The sequence below is a fragment of the Vespula pensylvanica genome, chromosome 7, assembly GCF_014466175.1.
Source record: "Vespula pensylvanica isolate Volc-1 chromosome 7, ASM1446617v1, whole genome shotgun sequence".
Taxonomy (NCBI): Eukaryota; Metazoa; Arthropoda; class Insecta; order Hymenoptera; family Vespidae; genus Vespula; species Vespula pensylvanica.
The window spans coordinates 7,966,851-7,989,292 of record NC_057691.1 but is presented as its reverse complement, the minus strand read 5'-3'; the positions used below and the strand labels follow the sequence as shown (position 1 = coordinate 7,989,292).

The 22,442-nt window shown below is 40.0% G+C and overlaps 1 protein-coding gene across 1 annotated transcript in view; it reads left to right on the top strand.

Annotated features, from left to right (window-relative positions):
• Positions 1 to 22,442, top strand: part of LOC122630497 — a 62,504-nt gene that overhangs the window by 2,965 nt on the left and 37,097 nt on the right. The window lies entirely within an intron of this gene.

Sequence of the window (22,442 nt, the reverse complement as noted above, 5' to 3'; positions counted from 1 at the left end):
TTCTTCTTTTCCTTTTTCTTTTTGTTTTCTCGCAATCACTTGGAATACGTTAGAATACATTACCACTAATGGCTCTATTCGTGGCTCGGAATTGTAACCACCATTCCAGTTTCCGGTTAAATGCGCGGAATAGTAGCACGTTCCGATCAAGTATCCGACTCAGCTTGATTAAGCGTAGGCATTATATTATTTATTTTATACCATTGGCAAAAGTGCGTCGGAACATTAAGCGTAAGTCTCTTGTGAAATCATGCCACCGTTTAAAATCGATCGTTGATCATTCCGTAAGATAAGGTCGGCTTTTTTCATTTTCGTCGTCCTGCTCTCGTCGGTCGTTACTCTGTACATAACGTAGTATAGCCGAACTACGAAGGGAATTTTTCTTCGAGACAAATCGAACGTTCGCTATTTAATGTTACATGTATATATAACGTTATAGGTGAGTATGCTCGAAAGCCGATCGCATTTCTTACGAAATCGAATATAGTTGCCGCAAGACTGCTTATTTTTATACCCGATGCTTGACAAAATTGCAACAATCCGTATAAAAACACATGGGACATATATATGCGTGTACGTATACACAAATATATATATATATATAGACATGTATATATGTAAACGCACACGCGCATACATATATAAAGAAAAAAGGGAAGACAAATTAAACGGGCGTACTTCGAAGGGAAGATCAGACACTCTCTTTTTTCTCCTTTTGGATTCACCCTACGAGCCGATCGTGCTCGACCTCTCGACTTGATTTCGATCGAGGTTAAGCAAACAGCGACTGGTTCTCACCTTTATCGCGATAATGGCTGTAATTTTGGTAGGTCTCAGGAGCCAAGGATCTTAAACGAAAGATCGAGGGTTGTAAGCGTGTGAGCGTTATGCGCTGACGCGCGCGCGAATCGAAGCGTACGTGCCGAGGTCCAGATTGCAGAGGCGTCGCATCCTGATTGCATGGCGTGGTCCTCTCGCGCGACTGCGATTTATTACGAACGAACGAAGAGAGAGAAAGAGAGACAGAGAAAGAAAGAGAAAGAGAGGATCAGAGAGAGAAAACTGGCACCCCTACTTCTCCTTCTCCTTCTTCTTTCTCCTCCTCCTCCTCCTCCTCCTCCTCATCCTCCTCCTCCTCTTTAACTTCACAGCATCCACAACCTTAAATAGGCGAGGAGTAACCCTCTCTCGACTTTCTTGATCAACGACGTTCGATAGAACGAGCCGAAGGGATAATGAACTGCATCTTTAAACGGTCCACTTCTTATTTTTCATCGTCGAAAACGATCGGTAAGCTTGTTGTGATACTTGAGAGTATGTTTGGAGTAGTAATCCTTTAGGTGGCGATCTTTTCGTTGGATTTATTAGGATGTGCTATCTCTTTTTCTCTCTTTCTATCTTTCTACACTCTGCTCGTACTCCATCAACACCGTGTTTGATCTCTTTAAATAAGTGGATAGAGTTCGAGCGCGTTGGGGAGATCGTAAAGACACGATAATTTCGACGGCAAGTTTATTGTACCAATTAATTTCTAATTGCTGATTTTACTTACGGCGTTTGTATCGACGCCAATCGATGATTTTACTCGTTCTTTCATTATTTCGTCGTGCTCGTAGAGCAACACGGAGAGAGAGAGAGAGAGAAAGAGAAAGAAAAAGACGGAGAGAGGATCGCTGATCTTTCAGCTAGACAAACGAATATGTACCGCGGTTCAATGAAGTGCACATCCGACATGCACGTGTCCGGACGTTTCTCGAGCTCCGTCTCGCGCAGTGCCGAAGCGTAGAATCGCGATGACGGATTTGTTTCTTTGCTCGCGAGCGTGCCTCCACGTTCCACGCTTCATTTGCGGGGTATATCCATTAGCCAACCGGCAAGAGTTTTCTTTTCCTTTTATTCTACGTCTATAAGAGCGATCCGATCATTGTAATTAATTAAATGTATTTAGATACATCTCAGAGGTTTCCGGTGCACTCCAACGATAACTATAAGGTATACATAATATTATCTGGTATATTACGTAACTATGTTTCGAATCGGTTTGTCTCTCTTTGATGTTCTTCGAGAAACACGAAATAACTGTTAAATAAACAGTAGATCCTTATCAACGAACTCCAAAAAAGAAACCAGTCTTCTTTTCGTTCCGGAACTTGAAATGTTTTTTACCAGAAATACGTCCATCTTTCCACGAATTTACCATTTTTTCCTTTCTCTTTCTCTTTCTTTCTTTCTTTCTTTCTCTCCGTGTATGATTAGATCATTAAACTTTGATAAGCTTCGAGCGGAAGTATATTTGTGAGAGGATCGCCTCTCTCTCTCTCTCTCTCTCTCTCTCTCTCTCTCTCTCTCTCTCTCCCGTAACTTAAATTTATTTTAACTTCTTACGTAAAACGACTTTAGATAGTCTCGGGTATATATAAAAAAAAAAAAAAAATAAAAAACGCATAACGAACGAACCACAGGATAGAATTATTATACATAATTCATATTCACAATTAATGAAACGTTTATCGTCGAATTTACTCGTTTACATTGCATTAAATATTCTCCTTTTGTAAACAGAAATTATGTTGGCTCGTTTCATTGTTTCTTCCCGTATAGACGCGTACCAGTTATATGTAGAATATAAAAAGGAAAAGGAATAAAAGAAAAAAATTCATTATGCAAGACGCACGGCGCTCTTTATTTGCGAAAGAGACTGACGGACGTCGAAATTATTTGTCAAACCATTTCGATATAGCGTCTTTGATTATGAAAATTATCCTATGGAAGTACGTTCCTATGGAAACTTTGAGATGGGAGATTCTCGCGAGGGTGGAGGACACGCAACGGGAAGATCTCGTAAAAGCTGTCCATCTAATTTCGACTACGGTCTGAAAAGCGTGGCGGGGAGCTTGTTTAGTCACGTTTGCGTGGCTGAAAAGATATATCGGACTTGTATTCGAGTTCGCGATCGAGCGAGTGTGTCTGAACGGGGGCGTGAGTGAGAGAGAGAGAGAGAGAGAGAGAGAGATGGATAGATAGATAGAGAGTGAGAGAGAGAGAGAGAGAGAGAGAGAGAGAGAGAGAGAAAGAGACGAGACGAAGAGGTGGGGGTAGCTGTGAATGAAGCTAACCACGCACTCTCTCTCCTCTCAATGGAGGTGTCCCCTTCTCCTCGTTCCCGAAGAAGCCACGCTTCGAGTATATTTCCGTTCCGTGTTTATACGCGAATGCGCTTGAAGATCCCGCGGCATTTGAAACGTAGCAGATCTACGCTAAGTTAATATCTCTCCTCCGATCTCAGACCGGAAGCCGGAAAGAAGAGGAGGAAGGAAGTCGAGTCGAGGAAAACGAAAAAGACTAACAACGAAAAGCTTGCCCTCTGCCTGCCCACTGGCTGTCGTCGCCAGATAGGCGGTAACAACTATTTCCAGACACTTGAGATTTTCCTTGCCATTTTATGGCGTTCTAATGACTTTATACGTGGAAAAAAAGCTATACTTTGACTACGATTTTTGAGTATACAGTTTAACACGCTCGTGGAGGAGAAAGAGAGAGAGAGAGGGAAAGAGAGAAGTTTCGTTTAATTTTAAATCATGCAATTTTTTTCTTAAGTTCGCGCGTAATTAAAGTGCATATTCGTGCATTTCTTGGAAAAATTTCTTATAAATAAAGTGAAACGTTGTATTTTGTATCGTCGAGTCTGTACGAGACACTCTTTCTTGACGATTAAATTTCAAGCATTCCCTCTTTCTTACAAGAGCAGGCTAAAGAGGAAAAGAGAGAGAGAGAGAGAGAGAGAGGGAGAAGCGTACTTCTTGTGTCTTTCGCGAAGGTGCACTTTAATTTAGTGCGTGTTTACGTAAATCCCCTTTCAACGTTCTTCCTCTCGAGTTTCTCGTGACACTCCGTGAGATAACCAAGTATAGAGAAAGGCGTCTTCAAAGTGCATCGACTAAGCGCCTTCTTACCCTTCTCCCTTCACCCTTCGCGAACGTTTATTTTCTCGGGAATTATCTCGGCACTTCAAAGCTTCTAAGCGGCGAACAAGACGACGTAAGTCGAACGGCAAAAAGAAGACGATCGATTATGAAAAAAAAAATGATAAGTTCGATTAAAAAAGAACGAAGTGGATAAAATGAAAAAAGAAAAAATGTATATATATATATATATAGGTATATACACGTACACACACACACAGACATATATATATCTAAAACGATCTCAACTGCAATTTGTCTTCGGAACATTCCAAAGATAGTCGATGCTAATGCATATACCCACCTTTTTTCTCCGTTCGATATCTCGAAGAAAAGCAGATGTCATTATTTTAGTTAAAAAGTTCCTAGACGCCTAGGCGACAGTAACTAGAAAGAAGACGAAGAAGAAGAAGAAGAAGAAGAAACGTTATTATCCTTATCTTAAGGAACGTTCGATAAAGAATTTTCTGGCCGATAAACGTTTCCTGGTATTTTTCTGTTTCGCTTGCGGCAAAAAAAAAAGAGAAAAGAAAAAAAGCAAAAAAGAGAGAGAGAGAGAGAGAGAGACGCCGAGCATCTTCGAGGGAAATTGGCTTCTAAGTTACGTGACGTAAAGTGCGTGAGAATGCTTAAGCGACTACTCGAGAGCTTATCGAAGAAAGCACGAGACCTAGCCCTATTGATAGTGACGAGATATACCAACTATTTGCATTTGTTTTCTTTTATCTTCTGCGAATCGACCTACGACAGCGATCGTTAAATTCTTATGGGCCATCGTCGTTTCTCATTCATTAAAGCTTCTCATTAAAACTTTACGTATTTCCCTAAAAAATAATACGAACATCGTACGAAAGACCGATGCGATGATAAACGCGAAGCACGAGAGGACGAACGATAAAAGTGTTAAAAATGAAAAAACAAGAGAAAGAAGAAATCTCACGTAAAATCGTTTGCACTTGCTATCATTATCGACTCGTTCGATGGATCGTTCGATATCTGAAACAGTAGCCTTATTGTTAATGGAATTCTTCCTTCTATTCTTTGCAACAATAAATACTAGCTTATCTATCTTGTAAGACAGATTAGAACACTCGAGATGGAGATAACGCTAATGAGATCTCGCAAATTCGTTTTTCCTTTTTCATTAGCCAAGTTTTAACGAACGAATCGAAGGAGAAGATAGAAAGAGGGAAAAGCGATGGTCGATGTCCACCATTGGAAGGAAAGTTTTTCAAAGATCGTGATATCGTTCTTACGGTACCAATAGGTCTACCGTTAAGCGTAAGACGGTGGACCAATCGCGGTGAACGTTCTTACTCGAACTATCCCATGATTGGTCGCTATCGATGCGGTTAACGAGATAAATTTGCCCGCGAGGTGGATCGACCGGCTCTCTCTTTCTCTCTTCTTCTTTCAAGGAGAGATCGTTCTACGAGCTTTTCCGAGTCGATTCGAGCCACGATAATCGCCTTACGACGACGACAACGACAACGAGGACGAGAACGATAATTGCAAACTTCGATAAGTCGATCGAAGAGTCCGGTAATCGGAACGAAACGACTTCGCGTCTGCCGTCGAAGAATTAGTCATGCATCTGATCTAAAAACATTTTTTTTCCCCTATTCCCTTTTTCGCTCATTTTATTATCGTCCGCGTTCTTTGCTTATTTTTTTATTCCGTATCTCGGCTTGTACGGGGAAAAAAGAGAAACGAGAAATCGGTAGAGATTATCGATAGTCCTCGTGCGTGCGTTTCGACGTTGTAAAATATTTCTACCTTTTATTTTCGTAAAATCTTCAAGGTTATTTCTTCGGATAGAAAATTTATTTACGGCGTAAAACTTTCGACCGAAAATCGTGCATCATCGGGAAAGAGAAATCAACGAGCTTAACGTTCGTCTCCTTCTCGAGAATAAATATTTGTTTAGCGATATTTTTGCGCTCGGAGGACGATCAATTTGAGATGGCAATTAGGCGGGAGACAGATTTCGGGTGAGTTAATTGGAAATGGTCTGGCGAGTGTCGTTCCCCTCTTTCTCTTTCTCTCGAATGAGAATGTGGTCGTCGTCGTCGTCGTCGTCGTCGTCGTCGTCGTCGTAGTCGTCGTTGTCGTCGTCGTCGTGGTAGCTCTCCTTTGGGAGTTCGAAGATATAAAACACTCCCGTCTCTGTTCACAGGAGAAAAGGAAAGTCACGATGAAACGTAGGTGCTCCATTCGAGAGGAATGCTTTGATATCGATGATAATACATAATATGATACGTATCAACATCGTGTCTGATGTAATCCGATTTGATCGGTACGATTTGAATTCACTCGAGCAAAACGAGATTAAAACGAATGCAAGGGACTTATTCGATGTCTATTTCTTTAGAATCGAGTTGATATTTTTTCACGAGTCTTTCTCATCGTACACTTATAAATATTCCGTTCGATGGATCGCACCTGACGATGAGTAATTCTTCGTTCATTGGCCTCGATATTAATAAAAAAGAAGACGAGACACGTGTAGTTTTCCTTTCTTTTTTACGAAACGTGCTTGATATGGCCAAAATGTGAAAGATGAACGAAATATGAGGTAAACACGGAATAGAGAGAGAGAGAGAGAGAGAGAGAGAGAGAGAGAGAAAAGAGGTAAAAGAAATAAAAAGAAACTCACGTTTCAAGAAGCAACGACGCGCTCTGAAGCACTCGATGACATGCCACAATATTCAAATTTAAGTATCCGAGTACTTGATGCGAAGGCACGAGTGACACGCACAGTTGTAGATATTATAATTTCGTTTGTAGACACTTTCTCTTCACGATACATGCCGCACGTTCTTCGTTCTTTACGAATGTCACTCGGGAATTCAAAGGGAGTAATGTCTCTTTAGAGATTGCAAAGAAGTTCAACCTTGTCGATGTCATGATTTTAATACTCCCGATAGATAAACTTATAATCATCCGTTCGTTCTCGTACTTGCGAAATACAATATTTCGACGACGATCGAGTAACTTTCGAACGTTTCTAATGGTTATTAGTATCCGTTGTTTTGGGGTGTGATGGTGGGATAGAAAAGAAAAGGGTCGATAAATCGTCAAAGATTTCGAGGGCAACGCGTGGGCGTTACGACTTAGGAGAGAAATTTCACGGCCCTTTTAAGATACATCTGTTATCATAACGACATAATAAGCGTACCTAATAGAATCCAAACGCAGGCATCGTCTCTTAACGAATGGAAAATAGAAAAAAATATCCGATCGGTGATTTATTATCATCCTCGATTACGTATGTACATGAGTTGGTACTTTTTGGAAAATTTTATTTCCTATTAAAAAAGTCGTAAAAAATAAGAAAATTTGAATTTCCATTATCCAGCGTCGGGGGACTAAGAGATTAGGAAAGTTTACTAGGAGCAAAAACCGCAAAAACCGCTAGTAAGAGTCGAGTCTCTTTAAGAGCTCGTATCTTGAAAGTACGGATCTCTGGAAGAAAAGTAGAAAAGCTTCTCGTCTTTACGATCGGCTTTCTTAAACTCGACAAAATATCTGCGGTATGGATCTTTCGGTGGTTGAAAGAGAATTCCAGATTATTAGGGACGGTAAAAGGTGTAAATTAAATGGCGTTTAGAAGGGAGAAAACCGCGATTCGTTTCGTACCGATATTTTCTCTTTTTCTCGCTCTTGTAAAACTGCTAAAGTGATTATTATAAAGACGTTCGCGGTAAGTTTACGAGTTTCGACTCCTTAGAAGGAGCCTGGCTATTACCACGCAGCAAGATATATATATATATATATATATATATATATATATATATATGTATAGTATATACTTGTTACGTTCGTTGAACATCGTCCTGGTTGTAGCGAGTTAACGACGAGGGGGTACTTTGTATATTCGCGAACGTAATGCCAAGCCTTTACAAAAGAGACGCGCGAGAAATGAAACTGTAGATATGTGTCCGTGTATTCATGTATATACGTAGGTACACAAACACGTTACGAAGATCCTACTCGTACTTATCTTTTTCTTTCATCTTATACGGGAGAAAGATCGTACAACCATCATCAGACACGATAGCCATTTGTTGTGGCTATAGACGAAGATGAATAAGATGTAAAAGAGGAATAAGATGCGTAAGCAAACGATATCCTATTTAGATGTTATTTATCATACTCCTTGTAACTTGTCAAGAATATCTATCAGCTATATTTCGATTAAACCTAAGAAGTTTTGCTTTGGCGGATGCTGGAGAGTTCAATGCACGATCTTCCCTTCGCAAATTTATTCTCTCTCTCTCTCTCTCTCTCTGTTACTTATTTAAACTCCTCGTAAACTCACATAATTTAACGTTAAACTCAACGAAATGGAGATTAGTTAAGAGTCGAGACGATCACTGCTAATTGCGCGTCTATCAAGCAGCCTCTCCGTACGTTTAATTGATGTAGCTCTCTCGTGCTGAAGAAGCGGACACGGAAATAAAGAATTCCATCGATGAAAAAAATCAGTCATAAGCTCTCTTCTCAGCTAATGAACCCTCAGTCACTTCATGAGATCTCGATCTCTCTCGGAGAAAAAGAGAGAGAGAAAATGTTCGCGTGACCGTTCAGAACCTTATCGTGCGATTCCGTAGCACGGATAATCGCGATTCTAATATTCCTCAGTGGTCTCCTCTAAGAACGGTACTTCGAAGGAACGATTAACAAAGATAGGACGAGCACGAGCTCTCTTAGATTTACTTCCTAGTAATTACAAGTTTTTTCTCTACCGTCGATCTTTCCTCTACAATGAATCATCCGATTTAGGATCCTTGCGATATTAATCGCGTCATTTAAGATCGTAATAATCGTTGAAAATTGATAAAAATGTTACAGTTTCTTAACTAAATCATTTAGAGGTTTGAATTTTATTATTATTCCTATTATTATTATTATTATATCTAATTATGTCTAAATCGCTATAGGACCATTATAATAATTAGTAGCTGGTCTTAAGATAGAACGTTTAATAAACTTCACCTGTGGGACATTTCAATGGATTATCTCAGAAATGGTAGAGAAACGAACACCGTGAAAATAAAACGAAAGTAATGGACGACGTGTAACGCGTTTATATATTCACACATCATCTGGAATAAGTTCGAACAACCGAGCACGGACTATTCAATTTATATACAGTCGAGTCCTTGTCAGATGGTCTGCCAAAACGATTCATTTGGTTACAATCGGACGAGCGCATCGCGCAATGATAAATTGAAATGCACTTTAATCGATTCGAGATATTTGCATTACACGAGGGATATCGCAAGCTACCTTGATCCATGATTTATATACCTACTGAATTTCGTGAGATGGATAGATTAGTAAATGCGTGAGAAAGGTTCAGTTTATATATATATATATAAACTTGATTCGATTATGATATCAAAGTTACGTTATTAGTAGATAAAAGCTGCTGGTGTTTCTGCGATATGCGCAAGATGAAATAAGTAAAGGAATTTTGAAGTTGTTTTCAAACGAAGGAACGGAAGACCACCTACACAGCAAAGTAACGATTAACATCGGGCAATAAGTCAAGCTGAAGCTGCCGTAGCTCGAAGCTATGTACGTTCTCGTATTATCGGCTCGTTTGATTCACACTGTCCCGGTAATTTTGGTTCTCGCGAAAGAATAATGGCAGAATCCGCAGACTTTCACCCGAGGCAGGAGAATCTAAACCACACCGAAGCATCGTACAACATCGCATCGATCGTTTCGATTTCATGGGACCGAGCACCTGCCCAATTTACATGACAGTCCTTGTCCTAAACCCGCTTTAAATTGATCAAAGAGAGGAATATGCTCTATGGGGGATACCTTTTGATCGTTCATTGACAATCGTTTTCCGGTTTTTTGTATTTTTTGAGAGAAAAATATTAGGATAGGTTGACAAAGAGAGAGAGAGAAAGAAAAATATGTATCAAATAAAAGTACTACGAAAAGATATTCAGGATCAAATTAATTTGTAGATCGTAATATATTAACAATTAAATATTATGACGAACCATCTTTAACGAATAAAACCAAATCCAGGAAAAACATTTTCAACGAAAAAGAAACGTATGTATATACATACGTAAATACTTGAACGAACGTTGTCAAGGTTTAGAATTACGAGACCCTTCTCTTTTCTTCACACTATTTCAAATTACTCGAATGGTAGGGCCGAGAAAGTTTGACCCTTCCAGGTATTTCGCGAACCTTTTAGATGTTGGAGTCTACGTTGGTGGCTCCTTTTGAAAGGCAGACCCTCATAAAATTACTTTCACACGTGCTGCCGGCACGAAATTAGCCTTCCCAGCCTCCGTCTCTTCTTCTTGGAAATTCCTAGACTATTCGGGGAAAATACGCGATACATATACGTGCGCGCACAACGCACACATACATGCACATACATACGTCATACATACATCATACATATCACACACACACACACACACACACACACATATATATATATATATATCTTTTTCGTAAGTCTATCGCGACTAGAATAAAATCTAGCTCGCGATAGGTATACACATACGAGAATATACTAAAGTATATAATAAACACGTAGTATGACGGCGAAGTGTGACGTTACGCTTGTGACTCAACTTGTGACGTAGCTCACCTTCTTTTTCTCCGATACTTTTAGTATCAATGAATCGTCGAATTCCTTCCTTCACACTATTTTCCAATATCTATATAGGTACTCTCTATTCTCGAATTTAAATTATCCAGCGTGATACAAAAGGCCAACACCTGAAACAACATTCGATGACGTTATCGAATAGGGGTGGCATTCGTTTTCAAAATGATTTTCTTCTCCGAAGCCGCATGCCTACGTGAACGTAGCCTGTTTGTTCGAGTATCGAATTCGCCGATATACACTACCAATACGTTTATATACGCGAGTATATAAGAGTACGACTTCTACTCTCTCACCGAGTTCGCTTACAAGTGCGGCCCCAAATGAACACACATCAATATTTATGCCTTCGTACGTTTATCGGGTTACCGAGTACGTGAGAACTCTGTCCTTTCGTTCGACTACGTTTTTCATCGTACGACGAAAAAGTCACGACCCTTTTTTCCCTTTCTCTTACTTTAGAACGCGTTAATTAACTATTTATGTCATTTATCTAACGTAATTATCTATCGTAAGCATAATTCGCGCAAGTCATTCATAACTTATTCATTCTTAATTAATTACAAACTATCGTTATCTCTCGAATTGAAATTTTATACGCGATCTAGTAATTATGTTTCTTTGCTTCTCTTTTTTTCTATTAAATATTTAAACGAGCCAGTCGGCCTTTTCGAAAAAGTTCCCACATTTAAATTATCATCAACGACTATTAACAGATTACTAATTAAACAAATCGATTGTTTTCCTCGGTATCGACTCGTCGATCGTCCAGTAGAAAAGCTTCGGACATGTTTTAACGATCTAACGCCTTGATTTATGAACTTTCATTAGATAAGACCCGGGACATATTTCTAACTATCGACTTGTACGATTCCTTTCAATTCTTCGGCCGATAATGCGTATCCGTTTCGATAATGCATGCTCGCGCGGATTACGATTAGAGTTCCGCAAGGTTTTCCAATAGATTTTCACGCCTACGTCAAATTCTCATGTTTGTATTCGTTAACGTCGAAAATATAAGATTATTAATTGCCCATCGAAATTTTTCAAAGAAATCTTATTAAGTATTTACGTAATATCGAATGAAATATTTAATTATCCTATTGACCCACTTTGCTCGATGATAACGAGTTTATGTGGCTGTTGAGAGAAAAAAAAAAGAGAAAAAGAATGGAATACAAATAATAACAAAGATAGAAATATGAACAGTTAAGAAATACGATATTAACGTCGAGCAATATATCGAAGACCGTATCATCGGGCAAAGGCAGCTTATTTTACGTCGCGTTTTAATATTGATTCAGAATTTCAGGCTATATACCGACAGAATAATCGTCATTTATTCACCAAGCAGGTTTCTCTTGGCATGCGATATCCAAACGGCCGGCCGGGTCGAAGTTAATTTACTTGTATCATCCTTCCGTCTAACGTCCGCGAATAGTCAGGTTTATTTCTCTTTTTCGATCGCGAATCATCTTAAGGAGATGGTAGGCGTATAGAATCGTCATCCATAAATTATCGGCAAGATCGAAGGAAATGTTAGGATATGTAATACATCAGGCAGGCTAGATTTTCTGGAAAACGTTTGTTCGATTGTACGTTCGAACTTACATAAAGAAAATTATGAGATTGTATTACATTGTACGTTGAAATAAGAAAGAAAAATTTATGCCGTTCGACGAATATAGTCGATATGATAAATTCGTATTAATAGTCATGTCGAGGATTACGAACGATTTAAATGGGCTAATGACGTTAACGAATGACAGCTTTTAATTATTACCAAGATACCATAACTCGACGCGCGATTCATTACGAATTTATTTCTTGCCCTTCTTCTATCAGCCGTGATATACGCTGCAGTAAAATCTACGAGACGAGCTTATAGGAGCAGGTACATAATCGTATACATAAATCGTAAATATAGATGCAACCGGCCCGATCTTTCTCACACAATGGAAACTCTCGTAGATCGGTGCCGATTTATTAGCGACGCGTGATTCACATCGACGTCTCGGAGCTCTGAATAAATTTAACGAGAGACTTAACAGACTACCACGAGCCACTTCTCTTCGTGCCGGACCAATCGTTTCGACGAACGAAAATGTTGTTGCTTTTATTTTCGAAGGAGAAAAAAAAAAAGAAAAAGAAAGAAAAAAAAACAAAAAAAAAAAAAAGAAAAAGATTCGACAAAACGTTTTTTACCGCACGAAAACGTTCGACCCCACGAACGTGAAATTTCCATTTTCATTTTCTAAGTTTCCCTTCGATCTTTCTCACCGTCTAATCTAAAGAAATTAATTAAGTGACCGTCTTGACGCTCAACCCTTATCTCTTTACGGTCCGAACATATCGACCGGTCTACACCCGAGAAAAAAAAAAAGAATTTCTCCCTCTTGGAAACTATTCCTCGAAGCCGACAACCTAAAATCCTTTTGAAGAAAGAACTAAGCAAACAACCGGAATTAGTACAATTATCGAATGGATCGTCCCGGCAAATACGTGAAACTCGTGGGAAAATCGTCCCGTCGATGCCGAAACGTCGACTACGAGAACGATAGGTCGTGTTATCGATATATCCCGAGTTTGTTCGATCAATTATGATCTTGATGCAACTTTTACTACGCTTTCTAATCGCGACGGCACTTATATCGACCGATAATGAGATTCTTGCTTGCGATCGTCGTTCACATGGTTGTTCTTCGTTTTCTCGAACTTGCTTTCTACCATGGGAATTGTTAACGTAATCAAATTTTATTACGTTCGTAAAGTTTGAAATTGATTCTAATGAGAAAGAAAGAGAGAGAGAGAGAGAGAGAAGCAAAAAGAGTAAGAGTCAAGCCCCGTGAGACTTAAGTTTCGAAACTCGCATTTCTATTTTTTTAAATACATATTTTTTTAAACACAATTTTATCGATTATTATCGAGACGTTATCTCGTACTCATCGATGTGTTAAAATCTTGATCGATCGAAAATAGAACAATCGAAGGACGATGACAAAACGGAAGCATCCAGCGTGATGAAAGACAAAGATCGATCGAGACTACCGATCTGGAAAAATGGATAACGTTCTAAATATACATACTACGTTCTTGATTTTCTTTGATCACCGCTTGTAAATCAATCAAATTGACGGTTACGTCGCGATACTAATACAACCAAAAGCACGAAGCAAATTTTAATGAGACTTTAACCAATGCTTATCGATTACGCTTAGGCACACATATATATCTTTTTTTCTCTCTTTCTCTCTCTCTCTCTCTCTCTCTCTCAATACTCCTGCGCTTTTTCACTCGACATAAAATCCCATTCATTACGAGTGTTCACGAGTAAAGATATGATTTATAGATTCGTATTGTCTCGTCGCAACGATGCCTCCCGTTTAGAAAACGTGTTTCTCGTCGGATGATTATTATTGGCACGAATACCATGCATGGAAAGGCGTGTCATTAATTAAGGACGCCCTGCAACGTACATGCTTCAGTGGTCATACCTTATATAGATATTCCATTGCGTAGTATCCTGATAATAATCCGATAGCCTTCGTGGGTAGGTGTTGCGCATCAAAACATTTCGGAATGTTTTATCGGATCTATTAATTGCTTATCAAAATTCGAACCATTCCTCTTTCCCCTCATCTCCTCTCGATTTACACGTACGATCGCGTTGAAAAAATATTTATACGATGTACATTATCGCGAAGGAATAATCCGCAGATCTTATAAGTAATCGTGATTGAAAGATAGCAAGTTCAAATACAGATTTCAAATATCGATACCATCCATCCGTTGGTATCGTCAAAGACGTATTACCTGTATTGCCAGAGAGATGGTTCAATGTTTAGACTGGAGACCGTAGCAAATTACTCGGCAAAGCATAGAAGGGACGATAACGCGACGGAAAAGTCATGCCTCGTGCTATAACTCAGATAGCCATCTGGACCCTTCTCGATCGATCCGCGAGCCCTTCGGCACGGATACACCGATGACTCGTTAGAATCCGCTTTGGTGAGTGGCTCGGGGTATGTATATCGCATGACGGCTTTGGTTCTTCTCTTCGGTTATATCGAACGCTTAAACCGCTTTTCAATACGCGTTTACATGAGCGAGATAATATCGGTACGGTCGTTATGCGAGCCCCGACTGGTCATCCCAGTTGCTTCTCCCGCGCCATTAGTATAACTCGCGAATCTTTCGATTTCGTGCGAATTACGAGAGTATGTAATGAAGATAGAGAAAGAGGAAGAGAAAGATTGGAAAAATCCTTTTTCCTCAATTACATATAATCTTGCTAACGAGCCTCGATCGTCCTACCGAAACGAAAAGAATAATTTCAAATTTGCAAATCCTTTTAGAGTTTCTACTGTAGAAGTAAAGTCTCTTTTATATATTATCGTATAAAAGATAAGAGAGAGAGAGAGAGAGAGAGAGAGAGAGAAGTCGACCAACATGAAAATTGCAAAGTAATCCCTACCACCTGCTTCGAGTTTTGAAGATTAATTAACTGTATTAATGGAAAATGTTAAAATATGGGGAGAAAAGGAAGGAAGAGAAAAGAATCTCGTATGATCCAATTATCCGTGTGAGATATGAAATACAGAAGGGTCGTTGATCGAGTCGGTCGTTCGAGCTACTTTTATCGAGACACGATTCGTTGCGAGTCGGAGAGGAAGAAACTCGCGGAAAGCTGGTTCTCTCTTTTCCTCTTTTTCTATCACGTTCTTCGAACGATCCGCAGCATCGTCGTTTGCATGAGGCCCACGTTCAGGACTACTAGAAAGAGAGAGAAAGAGAGAAAGAGAGAAAGAGAGAGAGAAAGAGAGAAAGAAGAAAAGAAAAAATACGAAAAGGCCTCGCGTCGGCTCTTAAGCGCCGAGCAGGTTTACGAGACGTTTATTTCCGCTCGGTTGGCGATCCACGAGGCGTATCACAAACGCACGGTGGCAGTTCCTCCTTCGGAGTCTCCCCGTTGCTCATAAATCTTTCGGTCAACGAGACCAAAGGACGACGTGCTTGCTCCCTTCAAGAGGGTGAGTTTTATCGAACGTTCGTTTAAACGCCGAGTAAATCGTCACTGAGCTTATTATTAAACGGATTCTGAATATTTATTCGAAGATTATCGATCTTGTCACTTGAATTTTATTTAGAAATTATCAAATGTACTTTCCTACCTTCTAGGCGACGTCGTTAACGCGTTTCGAGGAAACGATGGAACAATGTGCTTCTTTTTTCCTTTTCTTTACTTTTCCTTTTCCTCGTTCCACGATCGTTTAATAGCATAATCAAAACCGTAACCGAGGAAGAATCGTAAGAGTTAAAGTGAGAAAACGACAAAGGCCGTAAAACGCATTACTCGTGAGTTTATTTCATGGCACGTACCTAATCTCGGATGAGATTCAAGTCATTTAGAATTGAATTTCATCGTTCCACGGATGCTCGTTAAGAAGCGTACACTCTTACAAGACAATACCTCGTTCCATCACTTTTCTTAGCGCTTTTAAAGTCGCCAACAATTATCGTTCCGAGAATATCTATGAGTAGTATATACACACATACGTAAATATACGTAAATATATATATATATACACATATATATATATTTATATATATATATTTCTACATGCACGTACATATTATATAAGAAGGTGAAGCTGCGTGGGCAGCTAAGTTGCAGCTAGAATTCTAACACCGCCTACCGATTTTCAGACTCCACCTTAACGATTTATCTTCACCTCGTAATTTATCCACATGAGAATTTACCGTCCTCCTTCCAAACGCCCCTCCTTCACTACCGTGGATGGCTTACTCCTGTCTAGCCGCGATTGTTTATGCTCGAGTCCAACGTATTTAACAACGATACACCTGGTCAAGTAATATACTGCGAATTTACCTGCTGTCCTAATAGATTACGAAACGAAACTAGGAAATGAAAATTATTGAATTAACGTTAATCGTTAAATATTTTCCATAGTCGTTCGATGATACTTCTTGTATCTCTTATGGAACGATCAACGTCGTTTACCATAAAATTTGAATTTCGAGACGAGTAGAATAGCTCGAATAAGAAAAGTCGAGGAGTAGCCAAGCATTATCTCGAAGAAGCAGACGAGTATATAGAGAGAAGAAGAGAAGGGAAGAGAAGGAGAGAAAACGAAGGAGGTGGTCCGAGCACAGGAGGGAGGATGGATTCGAGAGAAACAACTCACTCAACCTGATCTAAAGCCGGCAGGCATCAACATGGTTTCTCTTCACCGCTCGCGTCTGTCCGCCTTCGTTCCTTCGTCCGTCGGTCCGTCCATTCGTCCGTCCGTCCGTCCGTCCGTCCGTCCGTCCGTCCGTCCGTCCATCCGTCCGTCCATCCGGTCTGCCGTCTCTGTTTGTCGGCTGTCGGCCAGGATGATCCTTAACGCGTGTTTTGACGCGATTAGTGGCTACGGATCGTGAACAACGGGGTCCATTGTTCCCGCTGCGCGATCTCGCGTGTGAATCTCATTCTGATTTAAACGTCGTTGGTCCTTGCCAAGGACACATTGTTACCACTACCAAGACTCGTCGTTGAATAAGATCGAGGTTTGCCTACTTTCAGGAACGTACTTTACTCTCGATAATTCGTTTACTATCTCTCAAACGACACGTTCTTGCACGACTTCGTAGTTGACCAAGGAATCTAGGCGACTCGTAACACGAGTATATGTACAGGCATTTACCAACCGTAAGTAAGAGCTATTACATTTTTTCGACAGACAGTACCAATCGACATGCGTCTGTCTATCATTAACCATAGATCGAACCAATAAACGGCAGTCTGCCCTCGGCAGCCGTACGTAATTTTACAAAAAGACAGGCCTCCTCATAATTGCTACTTCCTACGGAACCTCGTATTTATCCTTTCGATCGTTAGACAAACAACGCGTTCCTTGCACCTTGCATAATTTCAGAGCGGCTTGTTAGATGGACTATCTCTCTTTCTCTCCCTCTTTTCTCTTCGCATCCGAACCGCAGATGCACCTTCGGCTATTTTCCCTCGCCACGAACGAAAAAAGCATTTCTTTTCTTTCTTTTCTTTTTATCTCCAACAGAAGGTACGACGCGCCGGTCGTTCGACCTAAGGACACATTCCTGATAAATGAAAGGGAAAGAATTCCCATTAAATGCGATTGGCCATAACGAATGAACGATGAGTGACAAAGTTTATACGATATTTCAGGTGGTAAATTTTTCAAATATTTCCGACTATATTACCGCTATATTCGACGAGTAATTAAAATTAATTAGTCGATCGTTCGTATTCGTTAATTCTTAAAATGGAAAATAAATACGCGAGACGCGTCGTATGAAAAGAAGGAGAAGAAGAGGAGGAGGAAGAAAAAAATACGGAGAAAAAAAAGAAAAGTAAACAGGCACACGGAGAAGTTCCGTTTTAACATTTTCTATAAATGGATATTCACGACACTTTACGATCGACTCGTCGCGTGGCTCATCGTTCGAGCATTTAAATTTCAACGTAAAACTGCCGGATCTATTTATCATATCCACGTGGCTTCGCGTCAGGTCGTGTTTTATCGGCGCGACCGTTCTCGAATGAATTAGTGTACGGACTTGTCGTTTAGAGAACGATTTGTTTGTACCTTTGTAAGTTGAATCGATAAGGACAAGCGATAAGAAAAACGAGTGGGTTTTATTTAAGGAAACTCCTAGACTCGCTTGTCAAACTGTCGTAAGCTTTCAAAGCGTACGTCGTTCAAACGTTCTGTTAATATTTCACCTAATCGTAATCTTTTGACGACAAATTTCACTTTTTTCTTATTCGTCGCGAATTAAAATAACGAATTTTATCGCTTATTCGATTTTATTTACTTATTTCCTTCTCTTTTCTTCTTTCGTCGAGTCCACCGTTCGATTCTAAGAATAGCAAGGGCAATATGCATCCGATAGATCGTTTTCTTTATCGTGCCGTTCGATACTTTAGCTTTAGCATGGCCCTCCCCCCTCGTTATCGGTTTCAATTTTCTCCGACTGGAACAATGGGTTCCAGGTATCATCATTTATTGCTAATATTTTGTCTACGATGGCAAGTGTAAGTATAAACCGAGACGGATCGTGCCGCACGGACCGTAAATCAATCGTCCGAACGTCTAAGAAAGTTTAAGCTCGTCGACTTCTGATGTATCCTTTGGTTCGTTCGTTCCCTTATTAATTAAATCGACGTTAATTTGCAAAGTGTAATCGTAGAAAGGAATCAATTAACGAACTCAATAAGTAGAACGTTACCTTGACGATTTATCATCTCGGTCGGACGGTCCGAGTATAATTTTCTCTTATTAAAATTATTAAAAATCTCTCAACGCGCGATTCCGTTACGTTCTTCTTATCTTATTTCGTGTCAGGCCGTTCGGTGAAGTTTCGAAGCAAAATAACTGGACAATCAGAAAGTAATTGAATTACGAAACTCGTCCGATATTATCGGAGTGGCATCGATTTCCTTTGCTCGATGAGAGTCAGAGAGTAACATAGTTGAAGAGGAGAGACGGAGAAACAGAGAGAGAGAGAGAGAAAGAGAGAGAGAGAGAGAGAGAGCAAAAGACATCGGAGTTGTGTAGGACTGTCAGACGTCGTGACAGTGCAGTAATTGAGACGCGATTCCGTGGTGATAATCCGACAGGTAAATTACTCTAGATACGTAAGCCCTCTTGTCTCACATCGTCTCGCTCATGGAGCCAAAGAGGAAGACGAAGAAAGAGTTCCGGCTTGTAGATTCTCTCATTTTCTCTTTCTCTCTTACCCGCGCACTCTTCGATGCCACATTTGGTCTCGCTGTCGTTTTGATAACGCGACTCGATGCCAAGTAGTACGCGAAGGCAACCGATCTCGAGATTACGCTTTTCGTAAGGTGGAACATCGTATCTCGTTACCGAGTCTGTCACTCGTTACGATCGAATAGGATGTAAAGTAGACACATCCAACTACTCGCGAGAAAAAGAAAGAGAAAGGGAGAGAGAGAGAGAGAGAGAGAGACATCGTGTTCTTTGAGAAACGTGTAAGCCGCGAGACACCTCTACTTCCTCAACGATCCTATAAAACGTGTGGAAATATTTCTATCGATCGATCGATCGCCAGCTGCTTTTCAAACGACCTCGATGATTCTAATACGAAGAGATATAACCGATCGATGAGAGTACAGATTACGACAAGATTATGTTTCTTACAAGTCTACTCGGTTCGTTTCCGATCAGATGTTACTTTCTAAGCCATTTTTGGAATTGTCTCGAGTCACGTAGAAGAACATTTAATACACCTTTTCTTGGCTCTTTCGATTCGCACATTCGATTCGACAATTTTTTCGAGGAAAGAGATCACTCGAAATCCAGGTCGTGTGGAAACAATGATATTTCTCGTAAACAATGATTCATATCTCCGAGCATTTATTATCTCGGTAATAAATTAAAAAAGCAATTAGAGGTACTAGTCGTTCGTTGATACAAGGATTACGAGTTCGTCGACCATCTTGTCAAACAATTTGGAATATTCATTTTTATTCCAAGGTAAGAAGCACAAAAAGATGAAACAATCATCGTGGACAACCCCTAAGAGATAGTTTGCATCGAAATGCGTGGAATTAGGGGATGTTAGGTAAGACGTAAATTGCTTTGAATATGGGCATGGATTCGAGGAATCGACTATATATCCTCTGATAGAACGGACGTGTATCGACCCATAGAATTCGATGCATTATTCATCGATCCGATTCTAATACGTAATGAAAGCGAATGAAAAATGTTTGTAGCCGTATATACGAGCATAATTATTTACGTATTATATCACAAACGTGCGTGAAATATTTCTAACCTTTTATGTATATTCATAGTTTTGTATTCAGAAATAAGCGAATTCACACGATTTATGTTAATCTTTAGTTGAGGACTGACATAAATTCACTCGGTGATATCTTCGAAGGGAAGGAGCGTCATATGTCGAACATGTGTCTTTCTTCGACGCGACAATTATTTTTCAAAAGGTCCTACGAATCTTTCCAGCTTTCTTTTAAGATTCTTCGAACCCTACTCGCGAAGGATCCACGTTACCGATGTACTCTCGCTATTCGTGAGATTCGAAAGATCCTTTTTCTTTCGTCTAGCCAATAACTAACGAGCGAGAAAGAAATAAGACATTCTCCGCTCATTAAGGATCGAATTCTCGAACGATCGTCGATAATCCTCTCGAATCAACTCGTAAAGATCGGAGATACAATTCTCTCTTTGTCCTTGTTTTCTTCCTCTAGTATATTTCTCGCCGACACTCTCATCGAACTTGTTGCTCGAATTCCACGACGGAAAATCCGCCTGGTCACGCTGCTTAATCCGAGCGAGAAATCGTCCCACGATGACGACGGTCTCGGCTCGCCATTACGTTCGAAAAGGACCGACTCCACCGAGGTGGACGAAATCGTCAAAGAGAAAATCGAGGTTGATTTTGCTCGGAAACTCGAATATTTTGTTAACCGCTCGCTCGCTTTTACGAATTAATTAATACCGACCGATCCGTTCGTGCGCATTCGGTGATATTTTTCTTTTCCTTTCTGGAACATACGTCAACGCACAATAATTTACATCGGGTATTACGATCGATCGTCATTGGGTATGACGTATTAAACGGTCGTTTTATAAAACGCGTGTCACTCGTTCGTACATGCGTGTATACATAGACAAATGGAGAAAAAAATGTCAGGAGCATAAATTAGCATCGGTTTCCTCGATGTAACTGTTCCCGTTGTTCCCTCGCGAGCTCTTTCGTGTTAAACGACTATCCTGTCGACTTTCATCGTTCTCCAAATTCCTCGAAAACTTACGACGAGTAAATACGGATTACAGGGACATTGGCGCGCGTGCTAGTTAACACGCTCGGAGAGTCCAAATTTTATTCCGTTAAGAGGCTTACGATTTGCGACACGCTCGTGAATACGTTAGAAGGGAAGAAGGATAGGACGATAAAACGTCACATCGTTCACAAGCGGAGTTAATGATGTCATTTTCTGAGAAAATGTCGATCCCGAGTTATTCGAGGTTACTCCGTCGTACGAAATTCATCGTTATCTCGTCGTCTCGGTGAAGAAAGGGGAGTGTTTGTAAATTAATTAAGTACTTACATCGTCCGATATACGAATTATCGAATTCCTTAAAACGATAATCGGCTGATAATGAACGACGGATAAACATTTTTCCTTTTGATAAGAGTAAGATAATATTTGTATTAACCGTCGATACGAGTGATCCTAAATCATTTTATACCTCGTAAAATTTTATTCGTAGGAACGATCTCAATTCGACGAAATTGAGAACTCTGTGTACGGCGCAAAGTAGATACGATAAAGCTCGTAGTCTTAAATTACAGTAATTACGTTACGATCATAAACGAAGATACAAATGAATTAGCGGCTAAATTTTATCGCTCGATACCTCCTGACGTAATATGACGAATGCCTTGAATATCGAGCATTCTAATTCAATAGCCTTTATAAATAATTCAACGGACACGATAATTCATTTCCTTGCGAGTCGTTTAATACGAAATGTAACCCGCGTTTCTCACTCGACGAGAACGAAGAAAATAATTTACGTTTCGATACCGATAGATACGCGTAATAATTTATCCGAATGACGAACGTTCGACCTTCCCAAGTGCGACAACACGGAAAAAGAGAGCACGCGATTTTCTTTTCGCACCTATATATTTATATGTATATATACATATATATTTAGAGTTATGTCGTCTCGAATTTGTATTTTCCCTGATGAGTAACGATTACGTTATGACCCCCTAACCGCCCCTCTCCA